This window comes from Harpegnathos saltator, unplaced genomic scaffold (genome assembly GCF_003227715.2).
Source record: "Harpegnathos saltator strain DR-91 unplaced genomic scaffold, Hsal_v8.6 scaffold659, whole genome shotgun sequence".
Lineage (NCBI taxonomy): Eukaryota > Metazoa > Arthropoda > Insecta > Hymenoptera > Formicidae > Harpegnathos > Harpegnathos saltator.
In genome coordinates this window covers 1,177,174-1,191,615 of record NW_020230492.1, presented here as the reverse complement: position 1 = coordinate 1,191,615, position 14,442 = coordinate 1,177,174, and the positions used below count along the sequence as shown (strand labels likewise).

At 45.9% G+C, this 14,442-nt stretch overlaps 1 protein-coding gene across 1 annotated transcript in view; it reads right to left on the bottom strand.

Annotated features, from left to right (window-relative positions):
• LOC105185198 (L-lactate dehydrogenase) overlaps nt 1-12,155 on the bottom strand; it is a 66,651-nt gene extending 54,496 nt beyond the window's left edge. The window contains exon 1 of the mRNA XM_025304981.1: nt 11,816-12,155. The gene's annotated coding sequence lies outside the window, so the exon portion shown is untranslated. The remainder of the gene's footprint in view (nt 1-11,815) is intronic.
• Nucleotides 12,156-14,442: the final 2,287 nt, after the last annotated feature.

Below are 14,442 nucleotides of genomic sequence, written 5' to 3'. Positions count from 1 at the left end.
AAATATTTGATTTTAATGAACGATTAAATGCTTTCTTTGATATAATGTCTATTATGTATCCCATATCTGAAAATATAAATTAATATACATATTTTATTGCACTTTTAAATCCAAATATGGTGTATACATAGAAATATAGGAAACAGTATATGAGCGGGAGAGGGCGAATCCCCTCTCTCGCACTCCCTCCCCAAAGAAATCCTAAGCTTATCTAACTTATCTAATCTAACTTATCGCATCTTTATGTGTTGTTGGGCGTTGTCGAAAAGATCTCTTTCAAATCCACAACACCGAATTACATGCATATATAATAAGTCAGGTTAGGTTAGGTGACAGATCTTGAGAGAACTTTTTCAATAATGTCCAACGATATATAAAGATGCAATAAGTTAGGTTAGGATTTGTTTCGGGAGGAAGTGCGGGGGAGGGGCTACATGTACTATTTAACATTTTTCAATGTACATTGTGTCAAAAAAATAGGCTCTATCTATAAAATCTCATTTGTTTATAACTTTTTAATAAACAATGAGCGACAGCTAAAACGAACGACGGCTCCTGTTACTTAGGCGAGTTAGTTTTATAATATACAAGTCAACATCAAGATCGTGAGAAGGTGCACAGAGAGAACGATTTAGTTGAATCTAACAAATGCTTATTTGGAATAGTCCAAATAAATGTTTTGATTGATCGAACAAAGTTTTGTTTGACGCAACAAAAACATTTCGTTGGAACTAAGCTGCAACAAAATATTTTTATTGCGTCAAACAAAACTTTGTTCGGTCAACCAAAAAATTTATTTGGACTATTCCAAAGCAGCGTTTGTTAGATTCAACTAAATCGTTCTCTCTGTGTGGTGTCTGTTATTCCGTATATTTACCGGACATTTTTATCGAGCTCCGCAGCAGCTCGACGCAGAAAAGGAAACGGAAAAATATCGGCGACCAGCCAGCCCTCACGGAAAAAACACTGAAATTTTTGGTGTTTACCGTCAATTTGAATGTCAGTTGAAAGTTTACCATCAAGATTGGTGTTATTTCGAGTGTTACCTTGAAATAATTGGACGTTACCTTCATTTAGTATCATTTTCGGTGTTACTATCAAGTACATAAGCATCGATTGAATGTGGCTTTCAAGATGAGTGTAACTTTTTTTTTTGGTGTTACCTTCAAATAACTGGATGTGACCTTCATTTTGAGTGTAATATTTGGTGTTATTGTCAAGTAATTCAGTGTCTATTGAGTGTGACTGCAACTTATGGACCTACACACACACACACACGCACACACACACACACACACACACATAGGAAAGTATATATATAAAAGTTGTCAATAATTATTCATATGTAATGATGATTTATATATAGAAAATTAATTATTTGCATCCAGAGTTCATTGATGTATCTCTATGCATAATCGTTCGTAATTTGTAACTCTTTCTATTTGGTTATAGTCAAAAACATTCAAAAATTATAATTTCAAAAAATAGCCAAAAACTAATTTTGCCATGTGTTGAGATTTATGAATATATATCTCAATAAATAGCAAAGTTACTTTGTGACAATTTTCTCAATTGTTTAACTTTTTTGGCGGTTTGACTGTAAGTGAAAATTGTATTATAAATAAAACGAATAGCACTGCAAACAATTACTAACGACTCTATCTTGAAAAATATCAGTTAATTCTTTTACTCAAACTCAATTGCGAACCATTATTTCACATTTTTTTTTATGTTTTAAATCCATCGAACTACAAACACAATAGTAACATTTTTTGAATGAATTCAAAGGTAATATTTTTATAAACCGTCATTAACTTCATAGAAATATTTCAGGATCAATCCTCGTTTACGGATTTCCTTTATTTAGAAGTGACCCTATTTCAGGATATACCGCTATTTGAGGATACTCCCATTTGAGAGTTACACTCATTTGAGAGTATCCTCACATGATGATTCTTTTCGTAGTTAACCTTTATCTGCGTGTTGACCACCAATTGAAGATCCGAATTTACACTTATCTATTGAGGGTTTATTTGAGGGTATTTTCACACCCAATATTAGGTGTTTTTTTCTTGAGGGAGGAGCACTCATTCCCGCGCGGTCGCGTCCGCGGTGTTCTCGTCTCTCTCGAGACTTCCTTATCACGTCACGTCGAGTCTCGCGCGCGCGGTCGTTGAATAATCGCGATCCCACTGGTCGCTCGTATCTTCCGCAGCCGGAGAGTCGCCGGCGCAATTGGTAGGACAGCCGGTGTAACGACCGCCTTGCCCTCGCGCTCGTCCCTTTCGGCTGGCAGGGCTCGAGGGAGACCCGGCGACAAACGCGTTGGCTTAAGTTACCGGCTCCCGAGCCGTTAATACGTCTCGATCGAGTGCCTAGATAAATCGACACGTCCTCTCGCGGACGCGCTCGTGCGTGGCGACGACCACGGGGGGAAAGATCCTCGAGACGCTGCGCGTCTTCTTCGCGCCTTCCCGCCGGCCGGCGAGCGCGAGGCCCTCAGATGGCGGATAAGCCATCCGATATCCCGCTAATGTCCGAGATAAATAACAATTATTTGATAATTAAGCGGCCGAACGTGGCCAGTAAATACACGTCCGGCCCGTCGGAAGAGGAACACCTCTCCGCCGGCGTAGGAAACTGCTCCCCGCAATCCGACACCGGCCGTTGCCGCTCATTCATAAGACGCGAGACCGGCATCGATCAACCTCGCCTTGACCGACTCGGCGGCGATCGTTCGCATCGGCCGGATCGAGTGAAACGTCGGACGGCACTTACGCGCTTAATTGATCTAATCGAACGAGCGGCCGAGAGGGCCGGCTTTTCCGTCGACGAGCCGGGCTCGCTCCTCGGCCGATCGACCGATCGTTTGACATGCTCATCGACGACGTGTAATTAATTCTACCGACAGAAATCGGGAGGCGATATAGATGTAGGCCTCCGAGCCGAGCTGTAAAATTGTCAAGTGCGCCCCGACGCGGCGCGACGTACAGGAAATCGCCGCCGTCTCCTCCCCGCTGGGACTGCGCCGGGACACACTGTTCTTCCGAATCTTAATCAGGAATTATTGAGAACGTACACGAGTGCCTACTCATTAGGAGTTCATAATCGTGCGTCCAAGTCCCCGCTGGTAACCTCGAGATACTTGAAGAATGTAACGAGACTCGGGAACTACCTCGCGGAGCTTATAAACATGTTCTCGGTTCTCCGCGCGAGCAGGGGTTCTTAGCTCCTCTCGCACGAAGAATTCCTTCGGCAGCCCGAACGAAAGACAGACAGAGAGAGAGAGAGAGAGAGAGAGAGAGAGAGAGAGAGAGAGAGAGAGAGAGAGAGAGAGAGAGAGAGAGGGACGACCAAGGCCTACGGGCCCTTCCGCAGAATCATGATTGCAATTGTCGAGCGAATTAGCCAATGCCTGCGAAGCGAGCCAATCGCATCGAAGCGCATCCGCCCGTCGAGACGTTGCGAGGGAAAGCACGTTTTTCCGAGCTGACAACTCGCTCCGTGTCGGCGCTGGGCACACAGCACACCGACGCACAGATAAACCTTCAACTCGGCCGCCATGCGAGTTCACGGACCATCGAGATCTATCCGAGCTCAGCCTCGGGCCAAGAGCCACTGATCCGCACGGCCGAATCGACCGGTAGGGATTCATTAACGAGCCCGACGGAGAATTGATCTGGTGTGACACGGCGCTCTCAGATTTCTCAACGTCCCCCCTACGGCCCCCTGCCTCCTCGGTATCTTCTCTCTCTCTCTCTCTCTCTCTCTCTTTCTCTCTCTCTCTCTCTCTCTCTCTCTCTCTCTCTCTCTCTCTCTCTCTCCCCCTCTCTCTCTCTCTCCCCCCCTCTCTCTCTCTCTCTTTCTCTCTCTTACTCTTTGTCCGCGGGCGTCCGCAATGTGCGTCCACGTGAAATAAGATTCGACAGGGTCGTAAAGCGGCCCTCCCGCAGCAAGTTACGTCCAGCACGTACGCATAAAGCCATTATATGCCTTATACCGTCCTGTAATACGCCATAAAATCCCGCGTTGTATATCTAAGCGCGATATCATCTGGGTTAGGAGCACCCGTAGAGAGAGCGGTGCTCGCTTGGTTTCCCCACCGGGAGCCTCTTCAGCCTCCGACGGTCACACACAGCGTCGCGACCGTGGTGGAACAACCTTCCTCTCGCTCGAGGCGCATCCTCGTGGAACTACGTTCTCGCCGGCGCTGTCTCTTTCAGTTTCTCGAACGGCCGCGGCCCGACCATTATTTTCCACCCCCGGCGGAAGGGAGGCTGCCTCCCCTCGGCGGAGATGGTTCCTCGCCTAACTAAATCGCGAAGATGCGAAAAGATAGCCGGCGTTCTTCTCGTCGTAATTCATGCAGACACGTTCAGCCGGCATAAATCACGCGCGAAGGAGGAGGCCGTTGAAGCGGAGGAGGAGGTGGCGGAGGAGGATCCTGTGACCGAGCCTCCCTTGTTTTTCGCTCGCCAAAGGACCCCTTCTCCGGGATTCGGTTACCTCCCGGACGCTCGCTCATCCGCCTTGCGAACGCTCTCGCGTCCGAATGATGTGGCGTATGTATCAGCGCTTCCACGCCACAATGAAGTACGACGGCGCGCGCGGAGATGGTAGAGGCGGTGTAACATTACAAGAACTCCCGTGTGTGTCGCTGAGTTTACGAGCCACGGAAGCCCCCCGTGCTCTCTCGTCGGCTACTGAACCCCCTCCGCGTACTTTCGCAGCGCGCGCCGCTATTCCTAGCGCAGCCATATTCCGCCTCTGGCACGCACTTCAAGATTTTTGACGAGAAACGCGCGTCGTTCCGAGTTCCAAAGTGCCACTCTGCCTCCCTTCGTCGGTGAACACGCAGCGGCCACATCGCGTCGTTCTAACAAATCTAACCGATCCCAAAGAGCGTCAGAAGGAAACACGAGATACTTGTTCGGTCCCGGTGCTTTAGACCCTTAAAAGTTATCATCAAATATCACCTCAAGCTTATAGCAAAGTATTAGGAGGTTGCATTAATTCCGCTGGCAACAGATAGTTCTAGATGTTACTTTAGTTCGCGCCGTAGCCGTTAGGTTTTAAAGGTTATGCATCTCGTCATTTGTAAGCAACATCCAGTCAACAAAGGCCGTTTCTGTGTACAGAAAAAGATGATGAAGAGTGAAGCGATTGTGGGACGCGATAAAGTGTTTTTCCAACATGTGCTTCTTCATTACTTTGACTTGAAAAAAAGTGCAGCTGAAGCTTATCAATTGCTTCTGGACACTTATGGCGAAGCTGCTCCTTTAGAAAGAACGTATAGAAAATGGATGCAACGTTTCAAAGAAGATGATATTGAAGTTCAAAACAAGAAACGCTCGGGGCAGCCGAAAAAATTTGACGACGAGGAACTGCAGGAGTTATCGGATGGATCCGGCACGGACGCTAAAAAATTGTCAGTAGTCCTCGGAATTGACAAATCAACTGTTTCGAGGCGACTACATGCCATTAGGGAAAGTTCACAAGGAAGGATGGGTGCCTCATCAATTGTCAGAAAGTTCAAAGTTGAATCGCTTAAACATTTGCATTTCCTTGCTTGCTAAACATAGGAAGAAGAGCTTTTTGACATATCGTGACTGGGAACGAAAAGTAGATGTACTAGGATAATTCGAAACGGAGCGACTCTTGAGTAGACCCCGATCAACCTTCAACATCGACACCAAAGCGGAATATTCACTGAAAGAAGATAATGCTATGCATTTGGTGGAACATGGAAGGCGTAGTGTATTATGGGCTTCTGAATCTCAGTGAAGCAGTTAATGCCACCCTTTATCAACGCCAACTGGAGCGATTGAACGAATTGATGCAAAAAAGGCCGTTAGTATCCAGTAATAGGCGGAAAGTGATCCTTCAACATGACAACGCTAGACCGCACGTGGCAAGAACGGTTAAAGAAACACTGATGGGCCTGGAATGGAAAGTTCTTCTGCACCCAGAGTATTCCCCCTCCCGACCTTGCTCCTTCCGATTTTCACCTGTTTCGCTCCATGCGACGCGCCTTGAGAGACACGCACTTCGCCAACCTCGAGGGACTCCGAAAATGGGTCGATGATTGGATCGCTTCCAAAGGCAGGTCCTTGTTTCGACGAGGGGTCCAGCTTTTACCAGAAAGATGGCAAAAGGTAGTCGACAGCAATATATGCGAGAATTGATCGGTTTGATTATATTGTCGTCGCTACTGAATAAATGTCTATAAAATTAGTATTGTCAGTGTGATTGCGTTTTTTAATATGATGAAACTCCACCCATGGTAGCCTTTAAGGATTAATCTTTCACTGTACAGTAACAGGACTGCGAAAGAAGGGAATGAAAAATCAGCGATATTGGCCCAAACTGCAAACCTTTAGAACCTAACGGATTATCTTGTATGCCACAATAGTAGTTGTAAGACAGTATTTTTTAACCAAAAAAGTGACGAGAACATGACAGAAATGAATCAAGAAGGTCCAAATATTGGCTACTTAAGGTAATGAATGGACAGACTTAACCCATTGGATTTTATGCTCAGACTACGTGAGATATTATCAAAGTAACGTATATAAAGGAAAAAGAATAATATGAAAGTCATGTAAAAGTTCAAGAAAGAGCGATTGTTCAAAAAAAATTTTTTAAAGACAGAGTTACGCGACTCCATTATTTTCGCAGTATTTTACGACTCCAAACTCCTTCCTTATGCATGTTCAAGGCTTTAGATGCTTAGGCGTGGGTATAAGTGTGGGTGTGAGTTTACGTGCGTGTGTGTGTGTATGTATGTGAGTGGGTACATGCGTGTACGCACTAATTCTCGACCAGCGATTTAATTGCAAACAGTTTCCATCGGTCGTTTTCACGGCCACCTTTCGTAGTGTATTGTGTTCAAGTGCTTCCGAAAAGTCGTTTCCACGACTAAATTCTCGACCGGCAATTTAATTGCGGGCAGTTTTCATCGGTCGTTTTCACGGTCACTGCTCGTCGTTTAAGTTCTGATATATTCTAACAGTCGTTTCTGCGATTACCTTTTGAACGACAGTTTTATATATGCATAAGAGTTTGGAGTCGTAAACTGCGAAAGTAATGAGTGTGGAGTCGCATGATTCTGTCTTTAAACATTCTTTCTTAAACAATCGCTCTTTCTTGAACTTTTACATGACTTTCATATTATTCTTTTTCCTTTATATACGCGTTACTTTGATAGTATCTCACATAGTCTAAGCATAAAATCCAATGGGTTAAGTCTGTCCATTCCCTGTCCATTACCTTAACCGTTTCACTGCTACGCGGCGCAAAAGCGCTGCGTTCATTTGTCTCGAAAACCGCGATGCAGCGCTTTTGCGCTGCGAGTTTCAGTGTGTCTTTGTTGCTCCGTGGAAGTGAACGTAGTCTGACCTCACGCGTACTTTGTAACACGAGTGCATTCTAAAATAACTTTTTACCGTTTTTATATATTATTTTTAAAAAATAACCATGTCACGGGCTATTATTTCGGACGTTGATTCGATTGCTAGTGATTCTGAGGATGGTGAAAGAACAGACACAAGTAGTGATGATTATATGATGATAGCATTATTATAACTCATCAAAGAAAAAGACTGAGGATTGAAAGTGAGTCTTCTATCTCATCTTCATCTTCAGAAACAGAAGAAACACCAACTTTTACGAATATTCCTCCGACAAATGTGTTTTCCAAAGCAACAAATAATTTTTTCGAGACTCCTGGACCACATCAAAAATTATTGACGATATCGAAAAGGAATGGATGAATCATAAAAATAGCGTGTCAACACAACCATCTTCATCAACCAAAAAATTTGCGCTTGAAAAATTATCGGGACGTAACTTACGACAATGTGCGGTGTGTAGCAACAGAAGGAGCGGGATCAAGCGATCCCGCCTTATTTGCGCTTGTTGTAAAAAAGGCCTTCACGCTATTTGTGCGGCAAAACATAGTTGTTATACATAAATTTTTCATGTAAGAGTCAGTGATCTTCCCCTAATCAAAATGATCCTTTACGTGCTGATCATAAGAGAAGATCAATAAACTTTAAGTTATCTTTTTATAAATTTTAATTTTCAAAGAAAAAACAATTTAATGTTTATTTTTTCTTATTCACAATCACAATTAATATTGTTTCTTTATAATACGAAAAGAATTATTAAAATTGATTGATATTTGTCTAAATGAGAGTGTTTTATTTGACAACATCAAGTCAAAATATGTCCCGCAGTTTTCGTGCGTTCTTGCAAGAATTGCTTAGCAGTCAAACGGTTAAACAATCGCTCTTTCTTGAACTTTTACATGACTTTCATATTATTCTTTTTCCTTTATATACGCGTTACTTTGATAGTATCTCACATAGTCTAAGCATAAAATCCAATGGGTTAAGTCTGTCCATTCCCTGTCCATTACCTTAAGTAGCCAATTTGGACCTTTTTGATTTATTTTTGCCACGTTCCCGTCATTTTTTTGGTTAAAAAATACTGTCTTACAACTACTACTGTGGCATACAAGATAATCCCGTTAGGTTTTAAAGGTTTGCAGTTTGGGCCAATATCGCTGACTTTTTCACTCCCTTCTTTTCGATGCGCTGCAGAATTGATTTTCGGGCGACGTCAGTGCACGACTCACCGACACATGCGGGTGCGCGTGCGTGCTACGAGCGAGGTGTACGATTACACGGTACAACATGACTCTCGATGAGCCTCCCAGCGCGGCCAGGCATCGGCGCGGCGCGTCGCGCGTCTCTCGTGTGTTTACACGCGGCCTCGCTGCGCCGCGACTCGCGCGGGCTTTGAATAGGGGTGGATGCTTGATCGCCAACGAGCCGGGGGAATACATACGTCCCGGTGTACGTGTGTGTTCCTGAGAGACGTACAGTAATCACTCGTCGGCGGCGTGGACCACCGTGAGTCGCGATGTACACGGTGTATATCCTAGAAGAGCCGCTCGCGCGAGCGCGAGAAGGCCTAGAGGCGATCGCGGACCTTATCGGGGACGAGCACGTACGTTGTACATAACTGTCCGGATATAAGCGGATAGTGTATTAATTTATAGGATTATTGCGGTCCAATCTGCGATTCCGAAGATATGTTGCCCCATTAGCGGAATTGATGGCGCGCTATGCAGATTGCGTAGCGTAGTACGTCCGGTATTGCTCGTTGCTACACGGCTCACATTTAATTACGAAGAATATCGCCAATCGCATTCCTCGCATTTTCCGCCCCCCCCCTTCCCTTCTCCCTCCTGCGCTCGATGATCGACAGCGGGGCGAGACAATACGGGGCGCGCGATGTGTTGTGTTCCGTCTAAGCTGTCTGCGCGCCGGCGCGGCCGATGTGTGGATTCAATTATATTCAGATTACAACACTCTCGCGCGAGCAAATTCCCATGACGACGGCCATTCAAAACGCGCTCCTTTGTGTGTCTTGCAGCGATTTTTTCAAACGTCCAATTTCACGCTGGCCCGAGCGAGCGAGCGATCGCTACATTCGTTCGCGGGAGAAAGAGAAACAGAAAGGGAGAGGATGAGAGAGAGAGAGAGAGAGAGAGAGAGAGAGGGGGGGAGGAGGAGGTGAGAGCACCGTTGCGTCGTTTAATTTGTAATAATGTTGCCATACGTTGCGTTAATTCCTCGGGCACGGAACCGAAGATGTAAATCCATGCATGTCTACATGCATGAAGATCCGAATAATTACGGATGACAGTTGTTCATTAACTACTCATTAACAGGCTCGCGAGGTGCTCGCCGACGCGCGGGCGTGTGAGAGCTTTGAAAATATGTAATTACTGCCTTTTCCACGGTTATTACGATCCCGTACGGACTTCTAAGATGCGCAATGTTGTGCGCGGTGATGTATGTTTTCAAGGATATTACTGTAAGCGCTAATGTACGACGGTGACCCGTTAGTACGACTTATAATAACTCGTTAGAGAGAGCGAGCGGGCCTTTACCGCGCCGCTCGTGTACGTTCAAAAGTGACGTGGCCACAAATAGGCTCGATAATTCTCTAATGATTCAGCATACGCATTACTTCCCGCAAAATATAAACGTTAATGGCGGGATTACATCCCGCGCGTCCGCGTGAACGCGGCTAATAATCTCCATATCGTACGTAATAACGAGGGGAAAACACATATTGACAAAGGAAAAAAAAGAAAGAAACAAAACACGTTTCCTCGCAAACACCGCGAAGCTGGAATTTGCAATCTCCGCTAGGGGACTGAACGTCCGTCATGATTCAACGGTACGAAAAGAAAGAAAAACATAAGATAAATCTGTTGTTTGGAGAAAAGACCCACCTCCAATAGTCTTGATAATTAGATAACCAAGAAAGTTCATGCCCGGTCTTGTCACTGTCAAACTGCGCATGCGCACCAATTAAAAGTATGATTGTGTGATTAACCGGTGTGTAACACTCACGGAAATTTATTATTTATCTCTATTGATTAAACGCCACGAACTTTCTTGGTTACCTGATATATTATAGAATGTTACTCACCCTCTTCAGTAACATTCAAGAGGTTTTAGCCGTCGCTTATTGTTTGTTAAATAGTTATTAACAAAAAAAGCTTCACAAATAGAGCCTATTTTTCCAACACAGTATATTAACTTAAAAAAGTTAAATGGTAGACTTTGTCCCTTCTCTTGCGCCCTTTCCTAAAAACCTACCTAACCTAATCTAAACTAACCTAACTTAATCCAATTTATACATCTTTGCATATGTTTAGATGCTGTGGCTTTCATTGCTCACAAAATGACATAGATGCAAATGCATAATATAAACCCATCTCGACCAATGAGCATCTGGGGAAAAAATTGCCACATTGATTTACAGAACATAACATAACTTTTTTCTAAACGGTCATTGGTCCATATGATTTTATGTTATATATATGCATTTATGTCATTTTGTGTGCGAGCTCTAAGACAATGCCCAACTGTATGTAAAAATGTATAGATTATGTATAAGTAAAGGTATAGGTAGAGATATGCGAATTAAGAATTTTTATGTCGAATCGAATCGAATCTCATTTTTTAAATTCGAATTCGAATCGAATCGAATCTATGAAATTTCACTTGAATTCGAATCAAGTCGAATGAAATCGAATCGAATCATTAAAAAATTTAACATGACTATTAAACATGCAAATAATGATGGAAGATATGAAAAGGAATGAATGAAAGGGAATATTGATATTATAATATCATCTTAAAGTAAAATATATATTTAAATATTTAAAGTAATTTATAATTAAGTTATTAATTATAAGTTAAGTTAATTACAAGTTAAGGGTTCAAACATACAGGCCCAAATGGATCGTTTTGTAGCTGATGCACGCAAACAATAATGTATTCGATTCCTATTCGAATCGAATCGAATTACATTAGATTCGATTCGATTCGATTCGAATTCGAATAATTCGCATATCTCTAGATATAGGTTATGTATATGCATAGGCATAGGTAAAGGCTAGGTTTGGTTTCTTTCGGAAAGGGAAGGGGCAGAGTCTCCCTGCTCATATATACTGTTTAGCATTTTTTAATATATATTTTAATTATATGTTGCAAACATAGGCTCTCTTTGTAAAACTTCTTTTGTCAATTACTTTTTAACAAACAATGAGCGACCTTCTTGAATGAACCTCCTTACTCAGGAGGGTAAGTTTTATAATATATGATTGGGTCGCTCATTGTTTTACTGAAAAATTAGTCAACAAGAAAAGGTTTATAAATAGAACCTATTTTTCCGACACAGCGTACATTAAAAATATAAAAAACAATACATATAAATACGAGGTGCTTACCTAACCCTTAAACTTAGTTTAGGTCCCCTAAACAGCATATGTTGAACAAACACAAAAACAGTCGTGTATCTGAGACCATAATGCGATGTAACATTGCAAAAGTCACAACACAATGCAGCGTAGATTGCGGCACATCGATGATACGCGATCGCGGCCGAGAGAATCCGATCGACCGGCGGCTGTTGCAATCGCGCGCACACGCGAGCGACAACAATGCGCGTCGCGCGCTCGCCGCGCCGGCGGCTTCGCATTGGCGCCTCGCCGGCAAATGGACGGCTAGAGAGAGCCGGCGCAGCAGTATGCTTGATTGCCAACAAGCGGAGAACGTATAGTTACAGCGCGAATGGTATACGTGGCCGCGTCGCGTGTAGCAATCGCTCACGGTGGTGGCCCCGAAGGGACCACCGCGCGTATGACGAGCGTATGACTCGCGCGACGCCCTTCGACCGTTCGTAATGCCCCCCCCCCCCGGCGCTCGTCTATGCGACGTTTTCGCACGCGGACAAATTGACCGATCTATCACCCCGCGCGGGCAGCAACGCTAATCCAATTTGTATGCGCCGCGCGATAGCCCGGCGGGGGACACCGTCCATCGACGAGACACTCGCACCGCCCGGACGCGACGTCGCCGTCGTTGACGAATGGAGAAGCGTGGCCGACAGCCGCGCGTGGAGCCGGGGGGGTCCGCGGAGTCGGAAGTCTGGCGAGTGTTTGAGCGGTGTGATCGAATCGCACGGTAGTGAAGGTTGCGTTCACACCGCGCACCCCGAAGACGACCTGGGGGGCAAGACGAAGGCGGAGTATGAAAGGATAAACAACGCGACGGTCGGAAGGCGATTCTCGAGAGTTGACACAGTAAAGGGCGCAGGGCTGACGAGCCGGGTGATGAAGTGACGACAGGGCGGTGGAGAGCATTTCGCGCGTATCCACTGTGGGAGCTATATGATAATGGAGAACCGCGCGACATTCGACTCCTGCGCGCGCAGGACATGTTTGCACAAGATCCGCTCCAACGAGCGGGCACGCTAAGTCTCGGTAGGAAGGATCGATTCGCTCGTGTTTACTCATACGGTACAGCGATACGTTCGTTAAAGACTTCCGCCGAGCGAGACTCCGAGTCATTAATATTCATTTGAAGCTCCTTTCTAGGTCGGAGCCGACGAGAGCGTTCGACGAGCGCGCGAGAGCTGTCCCGGGCAACTCTAAGCAGCAGCTCTTCGACCGCTTCGAAGTCTTTTCGGTACCGTGGGATCGGCTTACAGCCGTGAATATTATCTGCGGGAAGGATCGCGGCGCGCGTGTGCGCGGCTCGCCCTCGCGACCGAGCGAGGTCGCAAATTGGACACGTAGGTGTCCGGCGTCGCGGTCGCGACGGGGAATTCAGGACACGCGTAAGTAACTCGGCGACGGTGGTACAATGAAGCCACCGTGCACGCTGCGCAACCGAGTCGCGAAACCGTGAAGCCATGTATGGTAAACGACGCTGCGGCAGGCAGGTACCTCGCCTCGGCGAAACCCCCCATAGGGAAAGAGGAAAAGGCAGAGGACCCGGAGGGGCGAAGGGGACGGAGGCAGAGAGAGAGAGAGAGAGAGAGAGAGAGAGAGAGAGAGAGAGAGAGAGAGAGAGAGGGGCTGACGTTGAGCTGCAAGGAGCAAAACACAATCGGAGCGACCCGACGAAAAACACCCGAGTCATCCTCGACTTAATAGCTAATTATCAATTAATTAAGAGAGCCGACGCTCCGATTGCGGAGCGCAACACTCGGACTCGCCGGCGTAACGGTCCGCGGATTCCTTTTACAGAGAATTTGCATCTCATGGACATTATCGAGTCGTTATAAGGCGGGACGTGCGCAACAATGTATTGCATCAGCGCCACGGCCTGCCCCGTGTACCGTAATGAGTTTTTCGATGCGCCCTACGCAATAAAGGAAGATGGATGATACGCCGTCGCGGTCGGGGAGCGCGGGACCTTGACATAGGCATTTAATCGCTGCGCAAATGGAACCGTTCGATTGATTCTCCGAATATACCGGAGAGGGCGCGGACGCGTCGTGGGGCGCGCAACGCGGATGTGTCGTGTCGTGTCGTGTCGTGTCGTGTCGTGTCGTGTCGTGCGAAGAACCGGCCGAAGCGGACGTCAGCGCCGTCAGCGGAGCACTCTCGGCCTCGTGCCGCGCAATCGTAGCCGAGCGCGCTCCGGATTTCGACACGTCGCTGCCGCGTATTTCACGAGCCACCGTTTTTCAGGCCGTACATTCATCATAAAGCTCTGACGTTTCATCTATGCGCCATACGCGCTCAACGGACCACACCGTCAGACTCCCTCCCCCTCTCTCTCTCTCTCTCTCTCTCTCTCTCTCTCTTTCTCTCCAACGTCCGTGTACCTCTCGCGCGAACGCGAGAGCACGCGTCTCTCTGAAGCGTCGCCGATGAAATCCGCGATAAGCGGGATAATCGTCGAGATCGAGGCGAAACGACCGGCATATTCACACCCGCAGTCGTTGACGGTGAAAATTGTTCGATCGGATGTATTAGGGGTGCGATTGAGTTTTGAGAGACTCGCAGGAGATGATATTAGGTGTGTGAATTAATTCGTTTTTTTCTCCCAAAAAAATACTTTAGTA